The following is a 7,897-nucleotide window of genomic DNA, read 5'->3' on the forward strand; positions in this document are numbered from 1 at the left end:
AAAATATTCACCTCAAAATAGGCCATAACCCTGAAATAATTTGCTTCTGAGAACTCCCAGTCCCCCAAATTCATAGAGCACATGAACTAACATAACTGATCACAACTCCAGCACTCGAATGACTATCACATCCTTCATGCACGATCATCCCACTAGGAATACTTCCATAATTCTCTCGTACCGTATAGCGAAAATTGGAATATCAGCAGTCTATCACCCAGGTGAGTACCGCAATACCGATGAACATCCGTAAGTCAAAACACAATGCGTCTTCTGAAATACGCACCCTTCTCAGGGATTACCGAGCAGTTACAACAATCATCTAAATATCTGAAACTGACCATTTTGTCCAAACTTCGTGACCTTCCCTTCAAGACCGAACTGCCACCTTGTACATGTAAATCTTAATCCCGCACAAAATACCACATCTATCATACCATCATGTGAAAAACACGAGAATCTCATTATTAACTCTGAGTCACCAGTAGTTTACATATCCGGTTAGTTAGAAACCTTCATCTTTCTTCCTTCCAGAAGAAAATCACAATACACAACACATTCCCCACACCGGTAAAAAACAAATATTTGGTTCAAACCATGGTAGAAACTATCAAGAACACTTTGAAATTCATTTCTACATAACCAAGCTATCAGAATTGAATTCCTCTAACTCGACCAAGCCATGCAGGTCACCAAACCCAAGAATATTGCAAGAAAAACATCTGTAGAGCCTCACCACATAATAGGTAACCAAAGAATAAATCATACCATTACCATATTGGTCCAGCCTACTACCCAGTCATTTTATTTTCTCCGAGTTTCTTCTAAATTATCCTCAAGTTGACACTTCTCTTTGTCAGAACTCCACAATCCTTACCCAAAGATCACTACAAGATATCCTAACATAAAATCACATCGCTCTAAGGCCCATAAGCCGGTGTATTCTTCTTAAGCACCCCAATAAGTGCCACAATTGAAACGCCCATTCTCAAAATATCTTATGTGAATTTAAAATTGTTCTTTTACCTTTCTTATACTGAAATGCAGAATTCATAGTCATATAGAATTACCGCAATTCCCGGCACCATCAAATGTAAATCTCAGATTCTATCCATACGCAAATTCGGAAAAATCTCGATTGCTATATATAAATCTCAAACCCATTAGAACCTTCTAGAGAGTCATCCACCCTGCTCAAATCTAAATTGCACCGCCCAAACGGGCCCAAAGACGCATTCTCCCTTAGCTTAACAACACTCAAAGAGGTAACCCTGCCTTAACATCACCAATCAATTCATACTCCATGCACACTACATTCTTCACAAATAACAACTCACTCATCCCACGATTTTCATATACTCATAAAGCGCAATATAACTCGTATTTAGGAATTTCAGTACTCGAGTCATCCTCGATCTCAACCTCTGCAAGTCATAACTAATCCACAAGTATGCCTCAGACCAATACTAAAATTTAACATATAACCATGAAATTGCATTGTCAATAGCAGGTTCCCCCACTTGGCTTAAAGCCATAAATTAAAACACTCGATAACTCATAATACCCATACTCTATTACTGCCATAATAATGCAGTCAGTTCAACAAAAATTATTCTCAAGCTCATGCAATGCCAACCATAAAAATATTTCAATCATCCGCTAAACTTGCATTCATTCTCTTGACACTCAAGTCAACTTTTTCAACCAGATTCAAATTCAAGTCTCAAAACCTACGCCCCGCTGGGAGAAAATAAACTCTCCACTCAACATTATAAGGAACACACCTATGTAGATTACTCCGTAGGGGACTACTTAGCCTCAAATTGGCATCTTGTTATACCCTTTCACAGTCACAATTACTATGCAATCACTTAATCTTTCTGAGTTTGAACTCATCAACACGACGTGAAAATATACTTCGCTCCACAATTAAACAGCATGACAGATCCCTCAATGCACTCACAACTCAAGAATGTACGTCACATCAAAACAGGAATCAAGTACGCAATAGCAGACTCTAGAGTGACAAGTAAACTTTATTCGTCTCATTCAAATCACCTGAATACATCCCGCATTCACATCATACTCATCATATAGTCATTCAACCGCTCATTGAGCCACAAATTCCACTTATAGGGACACTACCGGACATATGAGTCCAAATTACAACTTCACACAACTGAAGCTACCGAGCCTAAGCTGCGGTCTAAATCTGGCCTCAACTCCTCCATACTGGCCCATCACCAAAACACAGAATACACATCTCGAACCTTGTTCATGGAATCACAAGTCGGTGATGCACAGCTGATACCGAGCGCTCACATGCGCACACAAATGCGTGGAAGGAATTCAAAGAGTTATATTTCAAGCTGAATCAATTCCGTATGATAAGGAGAGACAGATGGGAAGTTTATCCTAAAATGCCTTGTAGCCTCTCGAAGATAAGTATGGACGTCATCATACCGATCCGCAAGACTCTACTAGACACTTGCTCATGACTTGTAGAACCTATGAACCTAGAGCTCTGATACCAACTTGTCACGACCCAAAATACACCTAGTCATGATGGCACCTAACCAAACCCGTCAGGTAAGCCAATTAACAACTATCCTATTCAATTAATATTTAACTAACTCTAATACACTCCCCGAGTACTGGTAGTACAAATCATAAGCTTCTAATATTAGAATTTACAAACATGGTATGAAATAAATACATCATACGTTCGAAACGTACATAAACAGATTTTAATAAATCTAAGGCTACTATGAACAAGAGGCAGTTACAACCAGAACGCAGGTACGTCTTCAAATCCAAGTCCCGTCGATCACAGCAACATCAACATCTAATATCTGCATGCAAGGTGCAGAAGTGTAGTATGAGTACAACCGACCCCATATACTCAATAAGTAACAAACATAACCTTAGGTTGAAAGTAGTAACGAGCTGGAACAAAGGTCGGGTCCAACACCAATAGCCAGCAACAGTCCATAACAACGTAAAGCAAGTAATAAAAGAACAAACTCAGAGATAAAATGCTCAACTTAATCATGATTTTTGAAAATAGCTCTGCATTTCAAGTGTATTAGTGAAAACTCAACTCTTTTATCGAAGTTGCCAAAAATATGAGTAAGTTTGAAAACAGTAATTTTCCCAAAATTCCTTTCAATAATAAATAAGATGTTTCATTTTCTTTCCACATAGCCAGTGGAAAATGCATCACTATGCCCATATGCCAATATGTTTGAGAAGTCATGAATGACGTGATACCATACAACATGATAAAAATACATCTCTATGCCTGTATGTCAAGTGTGCATGTCAATGCGATGCAACTCAGTGATAAAACCATATGCATACTCTTAGAGTATCATTTCACTCAGTCCTCTCAGTCACTCAATCCTCCCAATCGCTCGGCACTCGTACTCTACACTCGCACTCAGTAGGTACCTACGCTCACGGGGATGTGTACAGACTCCGTAGGGGCTCTTTCAGCCCAAGCGCTATAACAAGCCAATCATAGTATAAATCAGTCAACCATATTGCGGCATGTAGCCCGATCCCATAAATAATAAAATATATTTAAAGCCAATATGGCCTGCTGCGGCATGCAGCTCGATCCCATAATCAACCTCACAATCAGGCCCTCAGCCTTACTCAGTCATCAATCCTTCCAGTCTCTCGGACTCACAATGTCATGAAACTAGCCCAAAATGATGATATAATGTATCATTAAATAACAATAGAGACTGAGATATGATATGCAATGAATGAACATGACTGAGTATGAAATTGTAATGTAAGCAAATAACTCAACAACAGTAATGACCTCAGTAGGTCCCATCCGGATAAGCATATAGTCTAGACATGATTTCTAACATGAATCACAACTCGATAACTCTAGTACGTAGAGATTCATGATTACAAATAAGTTCAGGTAACTACACAGTACCACATAAATAACGGAGTCACAGTTCACACGGTGCACGCTTACACGCCCGTCACCTAGTATGTGTGTCACCTCAACACCAAATACATAACACGTATAATCAGGGTTCATACCCTCAGCTCCAAGATTAGAAGAGTTACTTACCTCGAACAAGCCAAATCCAATACCGAGCAAGCTGTACAATACTTCAAAAATTCTATTCCGCATGTATCAACCTCTGAACGGCTCAAATCCCGATGATTTCCTTGAAAACACCTCAATAATAAGATCACCACAAATCGAGCTTTCTTAATTCAGCTCTTTAGTGATATTAAAAACACCCACTACTCTTACAACTTCTATCTACATCAAAATAATTCAATTGGACCAATATTAGTAAACAAATTTCTAGATTTGGTCATTTAGGCATTTTATCAAACACGTAGAGTACATAGCATTTTACTACCTCTAGAAATGGTGTTTATTCATCCAACAATCCCTCTTTCCTACCAACAACAGATACTAAACCATCCTTTGTCTACAAAAAAACCTTCTTTAGTACCATTAAAATCATCAATGAACTCACATCCACCCAATTGTTACTAATTAATTCATTATAAAATCTCTACAATAGTTATGCAATTAAGTTAGGAACTTATGGCCTCCAATCACCATCCCATGAGTGCCAATACTTAATTCATACTCATATTCCCATAGTAAATCCATGCATGTAAGTCTAAGGGTGTAGGATTACCTTTTGAAAGAAATCTTGCAAAATCCTCCTTTGAGTTCTTGAAGAAATTTCCTAAAGATCTAAGTATTTTATGTGTAGATTTCATCAATACTAGAGTAGAAATTATAGAATTTCACACCATGATAATGGGAATTTCTTACATTGAAGAAGAGGGGAGTTGGTGGTCTTGAGAGAGTGGAGAAGAGCTCCAAAATTCGTCCAAATAAAATGGGGAAAAATGAGCCCCGAATTGGCTTAAAAAGAGCTGGAGCTTATCCGCGTCCGATCCGGCGAAGTGACCCTCACTTCGCTGTCCACTGCATGCAAGAGAAGGCAGGATCCGTGCCCGGTCTGGTGAAGTGACCCTCACTTCGTTGTCCGCCAAAATAGCTGGGTGATCTAACTTTGGTAATTTGATCATAACTTTTAGTAGGAATGTCCAAATGATGAACGGTTTGATGCGTTAGAAACTAGACTCAAAGGGTTACACTCTAGGTGCAAAATTTATGGAAAGTATTTTCACTTTATGAGAGTTATATCCGTTCAAATGTAGGGGTTGTGCGAATAAAGACACCTTTTCTGCTTAATATTTCCAACTTTCGCCAATTAGTGCTGAAACCTTCTAGACTTATCCAAATGCAAATCCGGGTATACGCCCAAGTTTAAAATCATCATCTGGACCTAACGGAACCATCAAAACTCCGATCTGAGGTCGAATACTAAAAAGTCAAATTTGATCAACTCTTTCAACTTAAGGCTTCCAACATGGAATTTATTTTTCCAAACATGCTCCGAAACACCTGAAAACAAAACCGATGATTCATACACGTCATAATACATCATATGAAGCTATTCAAGACTTTAAATATTTGTAAGGTGCGTAAATGTTTAAAACGATAAGTCGGGTCATTACACGTTGGAACCTAAAAAAAGTTACAAAGCGAAATAATAACTCGTATTTATGAGCTATGGCAAAGCACAAAGGTTGGCACAATATGAAAGATTCTTTGGTTACGACGTGACTCTTTTACTACGACTTGAATTCTTATTTGGTATGCTATTATGATTAAAAAAATATTTCTATTTTGAAATTTCAATTTCTAAAACATTATATATTTTTCAATATTTATTATCTTTATAATGATGCAAGTGAAGATATTATCCTTAATTTAAAATTCACTTTAATCTGCTATCTAAAAATTTAAATGATTCTTTGGCCGGTAAAACTTTATTTCAGTATGACTCCATTTTGAGTTTATTGATATCTCTAGCCACAGATTTTGAATTTTGAATACCCTACATATACAGATTTTTGTTATTTGAATCATTAAATGTTAGATTAATTGATTGTTATTATATAACATTGCATATATTGTCTTAAAATTGCCAACTAGTTTTTTCTCGACACCATACTTGGCCTAACCTTAATGTAAACTACTTAAATTGCATTTAAATTCAAATTCGAATATCATATCAGTTTGTTAGTAATAGTAATTTTTTAAAAACTATACATAATGTAAATAAAAAAAATATTCTAAGATATCCTTATCTTATAATCTATGTATTTGAGTTAAAAAAACATATTTGAAATCGATTAGAACGGCTTCCAAATGTTTTACACTCAACAAAGATGAAACAGAAGAAGAAATTTGTTGTCGTCTCTTCTTTCTAGTTTTTATATTTTTCATACATTTGTTTCTATATTTATTTTATTTTATCCTATTTTTATGTCTTTCTTTCTTTTGTTACAAAAAAATTAATTTATCTCGTAATAAAGGATGAGTTTTAATAGCAATTGTCTACATAAAAACTTTATTTATATTTTTAGTCTTTCATTGAAATTCTGTCATATTTTTCTTTTGACCTTATCTTATCAACCTAAATAGGTGCTCACCCAACCAATTAAATTAAAAAGTTGAGGATGTGTAATTTATATATAATTCATATATAACAGGTGTATAATTGTAATGACTCGACCGGTTGTTTTGCGCTCTAGCGCGTCGTTCGGCAGTTTGAGAAAATAAACAGCTTCACTTAAGGTATTATGACTTGTGCGTATGGTCGGAATTGAATTTTGGGAAGTTCGGAGTTGATTTGGACAGAAAAATTCTAATTTCGTAAGCCTTAAGTTGGAGGAATTGGCTAAGGTGTGAATTTTGCGTAAACGACCTCAGAATCTTGATTTGAAGGTTCCAGCAGGTTCATATGATGATTTCGGATTTGGGCGTATGTTCGGATCGGGTTTTGGATGCCCCGGGAGCGTTTCGGCACCTATTGTGGAAGTTAGCATTTTGGAAGAATTCCATAAATTTGGGTTGAAGTGCATTTCAATATTATCAATGTCCGTTTAGGATTCCGAGCCTAGGAATAGCTCTGTATGGTGATTCTAGTGTTGGGAGCGCGTCCGGAAGTGGATTTGGACGTCCGTAGGTCATTTTGGGGTCATTTTGGCGAAAGTTGGAAATTTGGATAATTTTGAGATGTTTGACGGGGAGTGGACTTTTTGATATCGGGGTTGGATTTTGATTCCGAAAGTTGGAGTAGGTCTTTAATGTCAATTATGACTTGTGTGCAAAATTTTAGGTCAATCGAACGTGATTTGATAGGTTTCGGCATCGAATGTAGAAGTTGAAATTCTAAATTTCATTAAGCTTGGAATGGGGTGCGATTCATGAATTCGACGTTGTTTGATATAATTTTAAGGCTCGACTAAGTTCGTAACGTGTTTTGGGATGTGTTGGTATATTTGGTTGAGGTCCGGAGAACCTCGGGTGGATTCTGAAAGGTTAACAGATCAATTTTTGGACTTAAGAATTTCTTAAGCTTAATGTTTCTGATGTAATCGCACCTGCGTGACTTTGGCCGCAGGTGCGAGATCGCGGGTGCGGAGGATTTTCTCGCAGAAACGAGAAAGGACTGGAGCTGGGGGAGCCTCAGAAGCGGACTGGAGAAGCGCACCTGCGAGTGCGCGGGCGCGGGCGCGAAGCAGCTATTGCTGGTGCATAATATGCGCGGAGCAGGTCGCACCTGCGATGCTCGCAGAAGCGAAGAACTTCCGCAGGTGCGAGGTCTTGGCTGGACAGTGAGGACCGCAGGATTGTAATTTGGACCGCACCTACGGAGCCGCAGGAGCGGTTATTGGACCGCATGTGCGAACGTCGGGGCTGGGCAGTGTGTTCTTTAAAAATAAGGGCTTGGCTCATTTTCACCCCATTTTCTCCATCAGAGCAGGTCTT

Source organism: Nicotiana tomentosiformis, chromosome 1 (assembly GCF_000390325.3).
Source record: "Nicotiana tomentosiformis chromosome 1, ASM39032v3, whole genome shotgun sequence".
NCBI classification, from domain to species: Eukaryota; Viridiplantae; Streptophyta; class Magnoliopsida; order Solanales; family Solanaceae; genus Nicotiana; species Nicotiana tomentosiformis.